Below are 18,135 nucleotides of genomic sequence, written 5' to 3' on the forward strand. Positions count from 1 at the left end.
ATGCAATGACAACTGCAACAAGACCCAGATCGGGACGTCTAGCAGCGAGTGTTGATATAATGGGCCTTCTCTTCACCTCTTCTTTTCATTAGGACTGATAGTAATACTGGCTGACAGATGTCCAGCTCTCAGTGACACACACTCCCTTCAAACACCCAGATGAGCACGTCAAAATGAGCGGTTCACTGGGTACAGAACACCCCTCTGACCTATACCACGCCACCCTCGGCATTATTAAAATGAAGGTGGTACATTCCATACAGTACTTTTAGAGAGGTAAGTTGTAGATTATATTTCGGGATGGCTAAAAGAAAACCAGTCTCAGTTGACATGGATAAAAAAAGAAAAGAAAAAAATGCGTTTTTAAAAAATACTCTAAAATGTGATGTTTCATTATGTTCTATTGCAGGCATATATCATATGATATGAGTTCCTGTGGTGAGTGTTGTTGAAAATGGAGATATGAAGTCTTTTTGATAAAAAAAATAAATGAAGACTGCTCAAAAATGTCAGAATCTACCAGTAAAGCACTGATCGTCTTATTATTACAAACGAATTCTAGTACAGCATTGATTGCGTTTGAATCTAATTTATTGAGCATTATCTACAGCTACTTGTCTGTATTAACTTATTTTCTTGGCATGACATAAAATAATAGTCTAATATCTAATGATTGTTCTGTAAATACACGTTCATTCTGGCAACCTCAGCTGCCAGTTGACATGATTTCAAATCATTTGAACTCAACTATTTCTCGTAAGATTCTTTAAAGAGCAAATGATCTGAGCCTTGCTTTACAAAAGTATGCTTTTTTCAACAATTGGCTCATTTGTGTTTTGTCTTTTAAAGAATTTTAAGAGATAAATAATAAATGAACTCCATAATTTGTGCAATAACATGTCAGAGAGGGCCACAGGAGATTTTCAGACAAAAGAGTTCAGTTCTTATTGAAATGCTGAGCAAACAGTGAGGATTAGCTGCCCTTTCATTTGAGCTGAGTGACAAAGCTGCACTTATTCACAGATTCAGTCTCCACGGCACAATGTTGTCTCCATGTAAAGATCTCTACAGCTGATTTACTCTCGTCTCTGTCCAGTTCAAAACACAAGAGAGCAAAACATGAGCTGGGCATTCACTAGCAGCTCGAGTATCCCCCACTGTCCATCAGGAGGATTTACAGTCAGCCCGCATTAGTGGACACGTATTATATATCATTAGTTCACTGCCAGCAGCTCTTCATGTATTTTCGGATAAGGCTGGAGTTGTAGTCATATCCTCTGACAATAATTCCTGTTCTTTTTTTACACCGATTACAGAACCTATACATAGACAGCATAAGAACTGTGTATGTTAAGCATTTAGAACAATCTATCCTTCACTTTCATAATCCTGTTTACCAAAATGACTCACTATTACATCTCAACCTGGACTTTGACGCAAAACGCTCTCTGAGTACTTTGAAAATCAGCAAATGACGCAAATAACTGAGGCGCTTTAACTGATCTGGATACTGCATCAAAAGTGCTGTCTGAGTCACTGGGGAACATGTACATTGTTTGACGTATCATAATCTTAACAAGCAAATGTGTTTTTATAGGCCTATACTGTAGATGAATGTTTTTGTAGATGAAACGTCTAATCTTTAATCCTTTCAGCAAACCCTCCTTTTGGAACAGCAGTCGCAGTACCTTTCTGCCCACAGGGGAAAAAAAAAGATGAAAAACCTTCAAAAAAAAGACAAAAAGCTTTTGTAGAATTGATGAGACCAGGCGGCATTCTCCCGCTCCACGCAGAGCCCATTCTTCTCAAAACGACTCTTCTCTGTTGGGATTCATTTGTGCCTTTCTTGGGCATTGAAGTTACAGCGTAGAATAATAAACCCAAATAAATGACTGTCAATGTCTGACAAAGTCAATAGCAATGACAGAAATGACCTTTTTATTACAATATTTACACTCTAGAATTTATTCCTGAGCTTTTATGTGCAAATTTGTTTTCAGAAAAATTCTATTTGTGAACAATTATGGCTGTTCATTATAAAACCAAATGAATTATATTTCAAGATTCAAGAACCCTTACTGGACTGAAGCAACTCAAGTTTACTTGATTTGCTTTGAAAAAAACACATTTTTTTAGAAAAATAATGTTCAAATGTAAGTCTCAAATATGATTCGGGCTTTTGAGGAACGTTTATTTGAACGTTTATCTCTCAATCATCATTGTATTGCTTTGCATTGTATGTTTTGCCCCCACAAACTAAAGACCTATTGGAGTTGACAACTGATATTTCTATGCATATTTTGTAAGTTGTCTGCTAAAGATCTCACTGATTTACATTACAAACAGAATTTCATAATACTTTTTGGCCATATAAATATCAGCAACTGCACCAAATTGCACTTTGCTCAGTTTGGGCCTCTGAATAAAATGTCTCCTTGAATATGATCTCCATATTCTCCTATATCATACTATATAAGCCATAAAAGCCTGATACTCAACAAAAAAAAAAACACATATGCAAACTGTTCCATATCAAAACACATTTTAAATCGGTAAATCCAACAGCCTTTTTCTGCTGAATTAGCAAGGCCATGCTACTAAAATCTGTTTTGTACCTTTAAAATATACTGACATCCACCATAACACCGGGGAAATTTACATGATGAATCAAAGATCATAACAAGTAGCTTTTCCACAAGCTGAGGGATATATACACACAAACACAAAACACATGACACTAAAATAATGCAATAAACATTAATTACACAACATAAGCAACACAGATTAGTAACAATAAAATAAGAAGAAACAGAATTATTAAAATGTGAATTGTCACACAGGGAATTCTGGGAATGTCAGGCTTTTCACTGTAAATTAATAAAATTATCTCTTTTTTTTTTTTTTTACTTCCAAAAAGGGTAACGGTATTTTACTGTAAAATGACATGTAAGGTTAAATGTAATGTTAGATCTATTACAGTTTCCCCCCGTATATAGTAAGGGAACTTATTGTTAACCAGTTAGCAGGTTTTTACTGTAGCATCTTACAGTCTTTTAAAGTTAAAATTACAATAATTGTCTTACTATTCGCTTTAATTGCAACGTGCTTGGCAAATGGGAACGCAGTTTGAGACGTGTGAGTCTCAATACTGGGGTCTTTTTCTCAGGAAAACATCTTAGAAATGCTAATCTCGTTGCTTATGAGAAAAAAAAGAGAAACATTAAAGAGATTTTGTTTGAGATTATTCATTCCTATATGGGTAAACAACTGCTCCTTAGGCTCGTTTCATACTCACGATTCTTCTCCGCTTATAAGCACACCGCCTACACAACTTAATATTGCTTGTATTCAGCTCTTCTCTGACATGCACTCTTGAAATCCTTGTGTGCCAAGTTGTTCACTAACTAAAGTGTACTAAACTACACTGACTGTAAGGCTGTTAGTGTAAATCAAGCTCACTGTCACTTGCTGCAGACAGTTTAACATTTCCACAAGGGCTCTTCTTTACTAATAAACATCCGTCAACGCCTCAGCAGTTGTGTAAGTGTTTAGAAAATGTATTTTGGTGCAGTCAAATAAATTGTATAATTTTTATGATGTTATGCTACAAACCAGCTAGTATTCCAGTATTGACCATTTCCAACTTTCATCAAGTACATCAAGACTGTCATCTCTCATGTAGAAAAATAAATGACTGTATTGGAAGTCTTTAATGGAATACATTTCAATTTGTACGACTGATCAATGCTGTTTTTTCTTCTTAAAATGACCTATAATCCAGTGCTAGCCTACAAAATTACACTGAATTTCCTAGCAGACTATCTATTTACAAGGATGAATTGTTTTCATTCAGACTTGTTTGTTCCGATTTATTTAGTAAATTAGATTTGTAAGATAAATTGGAATCTCATGAGACCTGGAAACTGGTGAAAATTGCTGTAATCATAGAAAGACTTTAGTTAACTACATGTATGGATTATGGAAGCTTGTTTCCGCCGCTGAATAAAAAAAGGATAAACTGCGACTTTTTATCTCACAATTCTGCCTTTTTTTCTTGCAATTGCGAGTTTATATCTTGTAATTCTGAAAAAAGGTCAGAATTGCGAGTTATAAAGTCCATTGCTGAGGGGGAAAATACTTACTTCTTTCTAAGTAAGAGAGATATAAACTCACAATTCTGACTTTATAACTCTTGAGAGATGTAAACTCGCAATTGCAAGGAAAAGAAAAGTCAGAATTGAGATAAAAAGTCGCAATTAACTTTTTTATTTCTGTGGCGGAAACAAGCCTCCATAGGCATACTACACGTGTTGTAAACAAATGGTTTATCATCTGCATAGACAACAAAGATCTAGTCAGTTGACTTGGCGACCATGTCGGTAACGACAAGGTAGCGATTTTCCACATCATTTAGCACCAATCTACTTGAATGGGGAAATAAAACGCTACAACGCTGTTGTTGTTGTTTTTTGATTGATTAGGCCTATGTATCAAACAATAAGCACACATAAAGGACAGAACAGATAGAACTTCTACAGGAATGAAATGATATCAAATATATGTAAAGTTTCACACAAAAAAAAAAAAAAAAAAAATTAGCCTATATATATATATATAAAATAACATGATAAACATATACAGAGGAAATATTATGCATCATGGTATTACCAAAAAAATCATCATAATATTTCAAGAATCTGTCACTTTTCTTGTTTTTAATCAACCTTAGAGATTTGAGAAATGCATCAATTTCAATTAAGAAATTTGGAAAAGTAGGCTGCGATTTAGAGAATTTTTGCTTTCCAAACAAAATAAAAACATTGGATACACTTTATTTTAAGGTGTCATTGTTACAGTGTAATTATACATTTAAGTACTGAGTTATATTAATTAACTACATGTACTTACTATAGGGTTAGGGTAAGATTAGGATTTGATTGAGGGTTGGTTGCATGTAATTATGCATAATTTACTGTTATTACTATGGTAAGTACATGTAACATAACAAGGACACTGTAAAATAAAGTGTTACCAAAAAATGAACAATGTAATTCATTGAAGTATTAGCTTTATCTTTATAGTAACAGATCATATCTTTTAACGGAAAGGATCTGGAAGAATCAAGGTGCTTACCTATATGAAGATATAAACTATTCCAAAAGTTTTGAGTTTTTTCACACTGGAAAAATAAACGGATTAGTGTTTCATCCTTATTCCGACAAAATGAGCAAGAACTGTCAACATCCATATATTTTGCCACAGTCTTAAAATGAACGTCTTTAGTATTATTGGAAATGCAGTAATGAGGTAACAGCCAGGCTTCCTTCCAGTCAATAAGTTCAATAAAAGAGACCCAAATTACATTCAACTGGCAATCTATTCGGCAAGTAGTTACATTTCAATATAAAGGGAAGGCCACCAATTTTTGAAAAGATATGATTCGGGATAAAAAAAATAAAAAAATAAGAATTAGGATTTGTTAAGCATCTTTTAATCCAATTTATCGGAAAGGTGTTCACTGTATCACTAAAATCTAACACTTCAAGCCCATCTTTTTTCCGACTATCTTTTTTAGCTTTAAAGGTTTGTTTTTCCATATGAAGTCTTATGAATTTTTTTGTTAATTCCTTTAGCAGTAGAGTCATTGACAAAAAGAGAAAGAGAAGGATATACAAAACGAGATAATCCTTCTGCTTTGGACAAAAGAACCCTCTCATAAAGGGAAAGGTCTCTTTGGAGTCAAAGATTAAAGATGTTTTTGGGTTTTTTGACCCGGACAGAAACATTAAGCTGCTGTCGAGCTGGTAAATTTTTTGTTAAATAAATACCAAGAGACCTTACGGTCAACTGAGATACCATCGTTTGAAGAATCATCATTTTTATAGAGTGTCATTATCTCACATTTGGACATATTCAGGTCCAGAAGCACATGAAAACTGCTCAATTACATTAATAGCCTTGGTTAATTGACTCTAATCTTTTAAAAAGAGAGTCGTGTCATCAGCCAACTGGGAGATTTTAATTTCTCTATCAAAGATGGATATACCTTCCAAGCTTGGAACATGGATAATACTTAACAATAGTTCTGTAACTAAAATAAATAAAAAGGGGGAAATTGGACATCCCTGTCTGACACCATGGGTAATGAAAAATCTTAAGAGGTATTGAAACTAATTAAGACATTAATTAAACATTTCAATAACATTAATTAAAAAGTCACCAAAACCAAATAAGTTGAGAGTCTGCAAAAGAAGTCAAGGGTCTGCTCAAGGGTGTCAAAAGCTTTATAAAAGTCTTGGAAAAGAATCATGGCTTTAGAATGCATAACAGTCCAAAATATGTAAAATAATTCTTATATTGTTAATGATATGCCTATCTTTTATAAAACCTGATTGTGCAATCAACTGATTAAGTTTGACCTTTAATCTATCAGCAAAAACCAGGGCTAAATTATAATCGATAGTCAAGAGCGCCAATTATCTATTAAAAGAGTGTCCTTGTCCGGTTATGGAACAAGGGAGATAACGCAATTGCATTGATGCCGTTATTTCCTTTGAATCAATAGGCTACATTCTTTATACTGTACATACAAAGCAATGGCTGTTTGATTAGTTCCCAAAAATTAATATAAAACTTAACAGTTAATCCATCACTGCCTGGAGATTTTCCTTCTCTTCATTGAGTGAAGCGAAAACGCTACAAAGCTACAACATAATCTGAAGACCACGCTCACCCCGGGGGAAAACAAAAAACAAGCGTTAATTTAAGGACATAAAAGTGGATATGCGGCGAGTAGGCTACCTAGCTTTACGGTGCGTGTCCACTACAGCGGCAAAACTTCATCAGCGATGCACGCGATTACATTCGGAAATAGACAAGCTTTGTTTCCAAATGCCCCAAGCAAAGATATCCTGTCAATTTTACAAACTTTTATAAACCCAGCAGTATCTCAATGAACACATCCAAAATGAAATATTTAACATAACAACTGCAAAGCGTCTAATTTGTAAACAAAATGAGTTACGCACTAAATCCAACATAAACTCCGACACTATTTGCATATTTTTAAAATCTCACGACAGACGTCACATCCCGAATCTCACAGCGATTGTCTACCGACCGCGTTTTTCGCTTGATATTTGCATAAATTCGAGAACTGCCCAACCTTTTGACGCTCTCAACGCTTTCTCCGGTCCGCTGTCAATCCCAAAATGCACTGCGCGAGCGTGAAACTCGATTTCCATAGGAAAAACAATGGCTAAATCAGTTTAAAAAGCCATCCCCATTTTGTAAGATAACTAACAAATAAGTTAACTTACTAACAATCTTTCATAAAACGCTGGCTCCACTCCACTCGCACCATGCCAGTGGACATGCACTGTGAGGCTACGCTAGCCTACTATTTCTCTATGAAAGATTGTTAGTAGGCTATGTTAACTTATTTGTTAGTTATCTTACAAAATGGGGATGGCTTTTTAAACTGATTTCTCAAAACACCATCTCCTTCTCTTTAAATGTCTCACATCCACCTTATTTTTTTTTAAGGCAAGAGCGCGCGACTATGACCATAAATTAAATGTGCAAGCTTCCGGTCAGCAGGTGTCATTCGATTCACTCGCATCCTAATTAATTTATTTGGTTAGCCTACCTATTAGCCTGGTTAATTTACAACTCGTTTAAAATACTAAATTTTGCTTCTGATATATTGATGACCGAGTCATATAAATGCTCTAATTATGGCCATTTGAAGTCTCTGGAGATCCTCACAGACCGAGGCTCAAGCGCGCCCTCTGTTGACTGGATTTAGTCTGCTGTTATTTAGGTGAGAGTTTTAAACTTCTTTCAACCTTTACTGGGAATTTGAGAAACTTATAATACTACACAACAGATAGGTATATTTAGATTTGTATTAAATATTTTGCTTTGAAAACGCCTATTTTGTTATATTATTTATAGGGCTACATATTTTATAGTAAAAAAAAAAGAATGATTCGAAAGTACCTGCACATCATCCACCCAAAAGAGGATGAGATCCAATTTAGCTGGTGCCTGAGGAAAACAGGAACAGCACTAATAGTGGCTGGATACACTGTCCTTGCAATGTGAGTTCCAGTAGAACCCCCTGTGTGGGGAACACAGATGCCCTGCCATTCTGCTCTTGTCAAACTGTCCCCAGGGCTGACAGGTAGTAATTACATATCAGCACAATTACTGCACACTGGCATGAGAACAATACGCTGAGCTGGCCGTATCTTTGCATCTGCTCATTACCGCAGTAAGCTCATTGTGTAATCCAGCGGTAACCGTCTCACTATGGTGAATGCATATAATCTCCTCCTCCAGTCCATTCAGCCCAACACCTTTATTTGACCAACAACTACATGATGAAACTTTGTAAACTGACATAAAAAGTTGGAGACCAAAAATAATCGATTCTTCAATTCCGCTGCATTGGAGTCGATTCCACTCAGAGATTCGACTCAACTGAAGAGCCAAATTTGTCCAGCTGTGAAAAATTCCAAAACAACTCCTCTGGGATTTTATTAATCCAATTGGCCAAAAAGAAGCATCCAGATTCGTTCACTGATTCAATCTGTGAATCTTTATTTAGCTTCCATCATAAGCTGTGTCCGAAATCTTAAAAATGCTGCCTTCAGAGAATGCATCAAGGCATGTCTGAATCCAATGTTAGCTTCTCTTCCTCTCTCCTGAGATAGGCTACCTTCACCTTATCGGTTTTTGAAGGTAGCATAGATGTATCCTTCACTGCATTTGATATCCCACAATCATGTGCTTTCCATTCTGTGACAGTTGAGCTAAAAAATAAAGATGGCGTCTGACAGTTGCGGTTGGTGGTGTGACAGACTTTGGCCAGTGAGAGCAGTGTGTGTAAACCTCACTCCCCTAATCAGCAGCCCTTAGCCTTCTTGTTAGAGCGCCCGCCTCCCATGCGGACAGGTCCGGGTTCGAGTCTTGCTTAGAGCGGGCAGTTTGAACTGGAGGGACAGTGGCATATGCGTAGAAGCCATATTCGACCCCTCCAGACACGTTGACCAGCCCGCCATCTTGCAACGGTCAGCGTGTCATCACTCACAATAAAGGTGCATTCATACGGAGCGTCAGCGTTAACGCTTCTCTTTTACTTCGAATGGGTGACGTCATGCGTTTCCGAACTGAATTGTGGGTTCCGTCGTGTTGCGTCACTGCAGTTGCTCGCGGCATTGGTTGAAAAATGTTCACCTTTTTAAGCGCCGCCGCAGGCGTCAGCCAATCAGAACGCATATCCAAATACCCTAGCGCTGACGCTAGCCAGTTGCGTTCATGCAGCACTGGAAAAGTAATGTGATTGGCTGTTGTCACTATGACGGTCACGTCAGCACAATTATTATGGTTCTATTTTAAGAATACATTAATTGTTTTTATGTGGCTCATTTTAGGGCATACCACTAAGCTGTTATAAAGCATTTGTTATATGTTTTTATATTTCTTTTTTATAAATATATTAGTGGCTCAGTTTTGGGCATAAAGTGTTCAGTGCAGTACAAAGTACTTTGCAAAAAGGCAGTTTGTATGTTAATGGATTGGATCTTTTTAAGTTTAAGTAAATGAAATTACATTAGAAACTTTGTTCAATTTGTTTTGCAAATGATTTCTCAAAGTTACATTTTTGGAATGAGGAAAATACTATGAGTGTATAAACTGAATGAATGTTAATAAATATTTCTAAAGCAATTTGAGTCTTGTGATCAATTTAATTATTGCATTTTCAACTAATGAAACAAATATTACTCTTAAGCAATATTATGTTTGATATTGTTTCTATGTTGATTCAGTTAAATAAGTGATTTAATTTAAGTTGAACAAATATTACATCTTGATCTATTTTTCATTGTTGAAATAACATTATTCCAGGGTGCAGACCTGATGACAAATCAAAGTTAAATGTCAACATTGATTCAATGATAATTTGGGTGATGCATTAACATTGATTCAATGTTGGTCTGTTATCTCCACATTCAGTCTACTCTACAAGGACTGTACAGAGTAGGCAAAGCATGAAATTATTCATCTCTAACTCAAGTGACAACCCAGAACAGCACTAGGAATAGCGTCCAGTGACTCACTGAGCAAACAGAGACATCTAGTGGCATCTTCTTACGCCCTTTTCAGATAATTAGGCTTCTCTGAGCTAATATTATTATTACCATAGCAACTGAATCTATCTATCCTCTTCTATTTTTGGAACCCATACTACATAGGACAGACCTACTTATCTTAATTTCCCTTTCATGCATCTTTTTATTTAAATGAGTAAATCACACACACACACACACACACACACACACACACACACACACACACACGCACACACACGCACGCACACGCACGCACACACACGCACACACACACACACACACACACACACACAAGTAAATCTATTTGTATTTATATTTGATTATATATATTTGTTAGCTCCATTGAATTAGATACGTACAGTATGAAGTTTATAAATGGCTCAAAGTACTGTTTACAATCCACAACATATTCAGCTAGAATCATTGAGAAATGCATAATTGCCAAATCTATTTTGTAATAGCATTCAGCAGAGAGATTTTCGACTGCTTGTTACTGTCCCTCTAATAGGTTGTAAGTTATACAGATAGAGGATAGAGGCTAATGAACAGCATGTGATAGTGATTGTGAGAGTAAACTCAATGAACTTTGAGCAGTCAGCAAGGTTTACATATAGTTTACTATGTAATTTGTATTGTTTACTTTACTTATTGTTATTTATTATTCAAAGTAAATAATGCAGAATCATTTCATGTAGAGTACAAGTCAGCCGTGTGCAGCTTCTGTGTGGAGTGGAAGAATCAATTTGTCTTGTTTAGAAACATGGATACAGCTTTGTTTAAAATTTGAATTAAGCAGAAATAAGTTTAAAAAAAAATACATTTACATGTAGGCCTGCATAAAAACTATAATGCATGCACTTTTTGTAAATAGGAAAGACTGGGGCTTACAATTTTCCAGTGTAGATTTCTCAGGTTTATTTGAAAAGTCAATATATTTCATATTTCAAAATAGACACCTGTAGTAGCCTATTGACTATACAGAAAAAAAAAAACTATGAAACATTAAGTACAGTTCTTTGAACATGTTGACCTCAGGCATTCCTGTTATGCAGTAGCCTATGTAGCGCGTGGCTCGTTTTCTAGATCTTATAAATTCCGATTATGGACCAGATTCAGAAGATCTTCGGGTCGACTCACTGAAGCAAAACTAGCAAAATATATATTAATAACAAATTCAAATGAACAAAATCACTCAAGACTACTGGACTGCAATTAATTATATAAAAGGTAAGTATATTTTTTCTCTTTGTTGGTTATCGGAATGATTATAGAAATGAAATAAAATAAAACAATTAAATGACAGAAATATACAGTATTTCAATTAAATGACATGTACCAGAGAAACACAATCAGAATTTCCCAATGTCACTCTTCTAAATCTCAACCTCAATATTTCAATTTCAGATTCAACAGTTGTTGTCTCAATTGCAAAAATAAGAAATTAGAATGTTCATCAAAATGGAAACAGTTCAGTCCATGAAGAAGAAAAAAACTTGAATTCTTGTCTTCAGGAAAATCCAGGTAAATTGGAAAAATATACAATGTGTGTAGTTCTGTCCTACCCACTCAGAAACTTTGTTTCTCACAACACTTTTTACAGGTTTCCAGGGACGAAGTGATGGGATGGCTCGCCAGTCCAACCAAGGATAGGAAATCCACAGCAGGACAGAAATCACGGAATCGGAATCGGAACCTCAGCAGCAATTCAGGAACTCTCAACAGAGAATTAGATCAAAGAAAAGAAAAAAATATACCAAAGCAAAAAACCCGGCCTTGAAAAACAAAGCCAAACACAATTATTAGATCTCATTCAAATAAACCTTTTTAAACAATCAATATGACTCTCTTCAATCATTTAAATACATATGCATGCTAATCACCATGTGCTCGATTAACACATTAATCTATATACAGAGCTAGCAAGCTAGCACCGCATGGCACACACTTCCCAATAGAGAAAAATACACAATCTCAACAAATAATACGTCTCTGCATTATTTAACGTAACTACATACAATCACATAGTATATTATAAAACATTTTCAACATTTTTTCATATTATTACCCACTTTACCAATGCATTGTTCACATTACTATCAAAAACAATATTCTCATTAGTCAAACACACTTCTCATAAAGAAAACAGTACTCACCAAGGAGAAATATGGATCAAGGAACAAAAGAAAAGCAATTTCCCAAAGGAAAGATTCGAAAATTTCTCCTCTCTCTTCAGTAACTTATAGTTTCTGCACGGCGCGCTCAATTTTCACGAGGCACTTTACACACGCGAGCTCTCTAAAGAACCAGTAACTCATAAATCTACTGTGCTTGTTAATAACTTACTGCTAAATTATCACAGTTTATTCTTTCTTAACTCACTCAATTGATTTAATATCACTCGTATCGTTCACAATCTCTTATCTCCGGTCGCGTCTCAGCTTGATACCGATCTTTCTATGGAAACTTTTTCTCAACTGAGGGCGGAGCTAACCTTTCACCTCACCAATCAAATTAATTCAGAAACATTTTTCTATTCTTTGAATTATTTATAATAAAATAAATACAATTTATTTATTATTCTTCTCTTACTATTAGTTTCATAGCGATATGAATAAAATAATACTAATTATAATTACTAGTGACCCAAATTAATGTACTGGGTTACACTCTCCCTTCCTGAATATATGCAGGTCCCTCTGCATACTCACACTAAGATAATTTCTATCAGAGTCACTTCAAAGGGTCTTCCAAATTGGTAGTAATCGCAGCACTCAGACTTGAAAGCAGGGATTGGATAACTAAACTAAGAGGGTTACCCAGTTGCGGGTACTGAAGTCTTTTGGGGGGTTCACATTGTCTCCTTGAGCGTCTAAGACCTCCTCCAGTTTCAGTTAATTCACTCTGGTTATGTTGAGAGTCACAAGGAGTGGCACTTTCTGTTTGAGGGGAAAGGATACTTCCTTCTCTGTGCGCATTTCCAGATGATTGTTCACCCTCAGCATCCAATTTCTCACAATTCCTCATCGGTTCATTTTCATTTCCGGATCTATCAACCGAACTTTCATCAAGAACTTCAACTTCAGGCAGATCTGATGGGTCCCCTTCCATCAATTCCTCTGAAGTAGGATGATCAGCCTTCTGCACGTTGGAGAATTCCATATCAGGTAAGTTTCCATGTTCAGCGGGTTCTTTCAGGCTAGGACATCCTTTATCCTTTTCCATCGCAGGTTCAGCACCAGGTAAGTGGACGGTCCTTCTACTTCCAGTGGAAGAAACAGGTTTTGGGTTCGACAGAATTCTGGTTTCAATCTCGAAGGACCTTTCAGGAGCATAATGGTCAACTGGATCATAGTCTGACTCTGAACACTCGCTCACACTCTCAAACTCCTTAGGTTCCTCAGCACATCTGGCTCTGGTTCTGGGTTTACGAATTACTTTCCTCTCAACAGGCTCATCAGGTGTCGACAGGAATCCACAGGGCAACAGCAGATCCCTGTGCAGAGTCCTCAGAGGTCCATTCTTTCTTTCTGGAGTCACCGTGTAAACAGGTAAATCTCCTGCCTTCTTGATTACAATGTAAACGTCAGGCTCCCACTTGTCTGCTAACTTGTGTTTTCCTCTCAGGCGGACGTTTTTCACCAATACACGATCACCAACTTCAAGGGTAGAGACAGTAACACGCTTGTCATACCTCCTCTTGTTTCGTCCTGCTACCTTTTCAGCATTTGTCATTGCAACCTTGTAACTTTCTTCAAGTCGCTTCTTGAGACCTTGTACGTACTGAGAATGGGATTCAGATGGACCATCAACTGGCAACCCAAACGCCAGGTCAACCGGTAGTCGTGGTTGTCTCCCAAACATTAGTTCGTACGGGGAGAATCCAGTCACATCACTCTTAGTGCAATTATAAGCATGGACAAGTGGTTTGACATAATCTTTCCATTTTGACTTTTCTTTGTTGCTCAAAGTTCCCAACATTTGTAGCAGCGTCCGATTGAAACGTTCAACTGGATTGCCTCTCGGGTGATATGGAGTAGTTCTAGTCTTGGATATCCCAGCACATTTACACAGTTCCTTAATTGTGCGAGACTCAAAATCAGTGCCTTGATCACTGTGAAGCTTTTCTGGGAACCCGTAATGCACCAGAAAATTGTCCCATAGACACTTGGCTACTGTCTGAGCTTTCTGGTTCCGCGTTGGCACAGCAACAGCATATTTAGTGAAATGGTCAGTGATCACCAGGATATCTTTTGTGTTACTCAGGTCAGGTTCTACCGAAAGGAAATCCATGCAAACTAGCTCTAACGGTCTGCTAGTCTTGATGTTCACCAATGGTGCAGCTTTTTCTGGCAGAGTCTTTCGTCGAACACAACGCTCACAGGTTTTGACCTTCTTTTCTACTGCTGCGGCCATTTTAGGCCAGAAGAACCTTGATCGTACAAGATCGAGAGTCCGTTCGATTCCCATATGACCCATTTCATTGTGGAGCTCCCTTAAGACAGTGGAACGAAAATAAGCAGGTAATGCTAGCTGGTACGACAAAGCTCCTTGCTTTTGAATTCTCCTGAAGAGTACTCCATTTCTCAACTCCAACCGGCTCCACTCTTTGAACCATGGAATTAATTCAGGTGGACTGGTCTTGAAACAGGGCTTGTCATTTAATTCCAACTGTCTGATAACTACTCCAATTTCCGAATCCATTCTCTGTCTTCTTTTCAGTTCTTCTTCAGACAAATGGGAAATCTCTGTACATTGGTAATTATCCTCTTGTTGGAAAGCTTGTGGTAAAGCATCCACATCTATAGCAAGGGATTCTACTAAAGTCACTGGAAGATGACAGGATTCAGGCTGACCATTCAATTGACCAAGATGATGACGTTCACAGATAGCTTCTATGGCTTCGGCAGAAACGACCTGCGAGGTGTCTTCGGTTAGGTGTTGGTGAGTAAATTGTCTAATCCTTTCCATTTCTTTTTGTGTTTCCAGGTCATCTGGAACTTCCTCCTGTGGTCTTCGGGATAACCCATCTGCATCCTGGTTTCTACTCCCAGCTCGGTACTGTATCTTAAATGTGAATGTTGACAGACTTGACAACCACCTATAACTGGTGGCATCTAACTTGGCGGAAGACAAGATATAAGTCAATGGGTTGCTGTCGGTTATCACAGTAAAAGTAGCCCCATACAAATAGTCATTGAATTTAGTGGTCACCGCCCATTTCAATGCCAGGAACTCCAATTTGTGGGCGGGGTACCTTACTTCACTCCTGGTAAGTCCTCGACTTGCATATGCGATGACTCTCATCTGTCCGTCTTGCTCTTGGTATAATGCTGCACCAAGCCCGGTGGTACTGGCGTCCGTGTGCAACACAAACGGGAGTTTGGGGTCGGCAAATCCCAATACTGGAGCAGAAGTGAGTTTCGTAATGACATCATCAAAGGCTCTTTGACATTCTGGCGTCCATCTTTCACCAAACTGTTCCTTCGGACTGAAATACTGTTTTGCTTCGTCTGTCTTTTTCTTGCGGCCTTTCTGTAATGGAGGATACCCAGCAGTGAGATCATTAAGAGGCTTCACTATTTTCGAATAATCTTGCACAAACCTTCGGTAATAACCAGAGAATCCGAGAAAAGCTCTGAGCTCCTTAAGCGTTTTCGGCCTTGGCCAGGTTTTGAGGGCTTCCACTTTCGCTGGATCAGTCTCAACTCCACTCTGCGAAACTATGTGGCCTAAGTACTTGACAGAGGTTTGGCAGAACTTGCACTTCTCAGGTGAAAGCTTTAGCTTGAACTCACGCAACCTTTTGAGCACTTCTTTCAGACGAGCTTCATGTTCTTCCAGAGTTCTTGAGAAGACTATCAGATCGTCAATGAACACAAGCACTTCCTTCCGATTGAGATCTCCCATACAACGTTCCATCAACCGTTGAAACGTGCTAGGTGCGTTCGTGATTCCTTGTGGCATCCTATTAAATTCCCAGAAACCTAATGGGCATACGAAAGCGGTCTTCTGCTTATCAGACTCTTCCATTTCAATTTGATAGTAGCCCGACTTAAGGTCGAGGACTGAAAACCATCTTGATCCGGTCAAGACTGAGAAAGCTTCTTCCAGGTTAGGAAGGGCGTATGCATCCTTGATTGTCTGAGAGTTTAATTTCCTGAAATCTATACATAATCGCACAGAGTTGTTCTTTTTTCGTACCACAACTATAGGAGATGAGAATGGAGACTCTGACTCTCTGATAACTCCAGCTTCAAGAAGCTCTTGGAGATGCTGCCTGACTGCATCCACGTCTTGGGGGTGAATTGGTCTGGCTCTGTGCTTGAATGGTGTGTCATCACTAAGCTTTATCCGATGTTTCACTTGGCCAGTGTGTCCGTAGTCCAGATCATGTAACGCAAACACATCAGGCATGGAATTCAACAGTGATGTTATTCTCTCTTTCCAATCTGACGATAGTGGAGAATCTCCAAAGTCAATTGGAATTTTTGACAGACTTGGCTCCATCTTTTCACTTCCAGCATCCACTTTGGAAAACTCTTTTTCCATCACTCGCTGGACTGCATGGACTTCAGCGATCACAGTCTTCGGGGGAATCACTAGGTCAGTTTGAGTGTCATTCCTCACTACTACTGGTAACTGAGCAAAGCGTTGCCTTGAAGGTAGACTGTGCAGACAGCTTGCCACCAAAAGACCACCAGGTAAGGGAGACGTTGTAGGTGGCTCCACTGACACCCATTTTTCAAAGAGAGGGCCTTTCACATGAATTAGTCCATCCAGAACTACAGTGCACCCTGCCGGTACAACCTCTTGTTGATTCCCTTTCAACTTCACACATCCCACAGTTCCACTGGAAGCATGCAATTTCCTCTTCTTCAGCACATTTATAACAGCTTGATAGCCATAACAAAGTGACTTGATAGCACGCGTGCCCCTTTGAGTGCAATCGGCATATAACACATCAAGCGAGTTGGTACCAATTAGAATCTGTGGAATGTTTGTCAGGTCTGGGACTATTAGAGCTAGCGTCGGGACCTCGGCTTCCACCCCCAGGAAACTTTAAGTTGAGCTCGACATAACCCAAATAGGGTACGGCTTGTCCGTTGGCTCCCTCTACTTCAAGAAGATGCTCCAATGATTTCATGGGGTGCTTGCACAGATATTTAGCATAGTATGACTTAGGAATGGTTGTCACCTGCGACCCGGTATCTAGAAGGCAGTTCACTTCTCTCCCTTCAATTTGGATTCTGGCGGTGCACCTGGTCCCTACTAATCCAGTAGGTAATTCACGACGTGGAGATTCATGAACATGCTGATGCAACAGATATTCATTCCTCTTAGGGCATTGTTCTCTTCTTCCCGTCTCTGTCCGCCCCGCAACTGAGACGGATTTCAGTTTAAATGCTTAGTGTTGGAGACGTTCTGCAGATCCCATTTGATTTGTCGCTCTCTTAACTCATGGCGTTTCTCTTCAACCTTGCGAGGGTTTGGGTCATTTTCGCAGTTAACAGCGAGATGTCCATCCTCTCCACAATGGAAACAATAACCAGGACGGGGTCTGCTGTGCGGTTGCCAGGTGGGTCTTGCATCCTTGTTCACCTCAGGTTCCATTGGCTTGGGTCGGTATTTTGCAGGGAAGGTGCTCAAAGCTGGAGACTCTTGATACTCCCCTTGAACTCTTGGGACGAGATGAGCTTGAAGCTCAGCTATCTTCTGCCTTAATTCAGAGAATTCTTCCACAGTAGGACTGGTCTTTTCTTTACGAACTAGCTCTGGTTTCATTGCGGAGATCTGGGCTTGGAGTTTTGCAACCTCCTTCTTCAGGGTTTCGACTTCAGACTTTTCAGCTTTGCTTTTGGACTTGGCTGACTTCGGCTTTTCACTTGACTGGCCTGGCACCTCGTCAGTGGAATCTTCAGATACATCGCTGCAGTACACAAACTGTTGGTGAGTCGCTGTCCGTAACTTAAGTGGAATAGGAGCTTGTCTGTTTAATCCG

General features: G+C 38.4%; 1 long non-coding RNA gene across 2 annotated transcripts; it reads left to right on the forward strand.

Annotated features, from left to right (window-relative positions):
- Positions 1 to 11,268: 11,268 nt before the first annotated feature.
- LOC311297912 lies at positions 11,269 to 14,333 on the forward strand. 2 transcript variants are annotated; one of them, XR_014628889.1, is made up of 4 exons: positions 11,269 to 11,363; positions 11,541 to 13,300; positions 13,586 to 13,684; positions 13,761 to 14,333. It is a non-coding gene; the product is annotated as an uncharacterized lncRNA (long non-coding RNA). The 2 variants fall into 2 exon arrangements; XR_014628890.1 differs by lacking the exon at positions 11,269 to 11,363 and having other exon boundaries at positions 11,542 to 11,657; positions 11,737 to 13,300.
- The last annotated feature ends 3,802 nt before the right edge of the window (positions 14,334 to 18,135 follow it).

This window comes from Rutilus rutilus (assembly GCF_951802725.1).
Source record: "Rutilus rutilus genome assembly, chromosome: 10".
NCBI lineage: Eukaryota > Metazoa > Chordata > Actinopteri > Cypriniformes > Leuciscidae > Rutilus > Rutilus rutilus.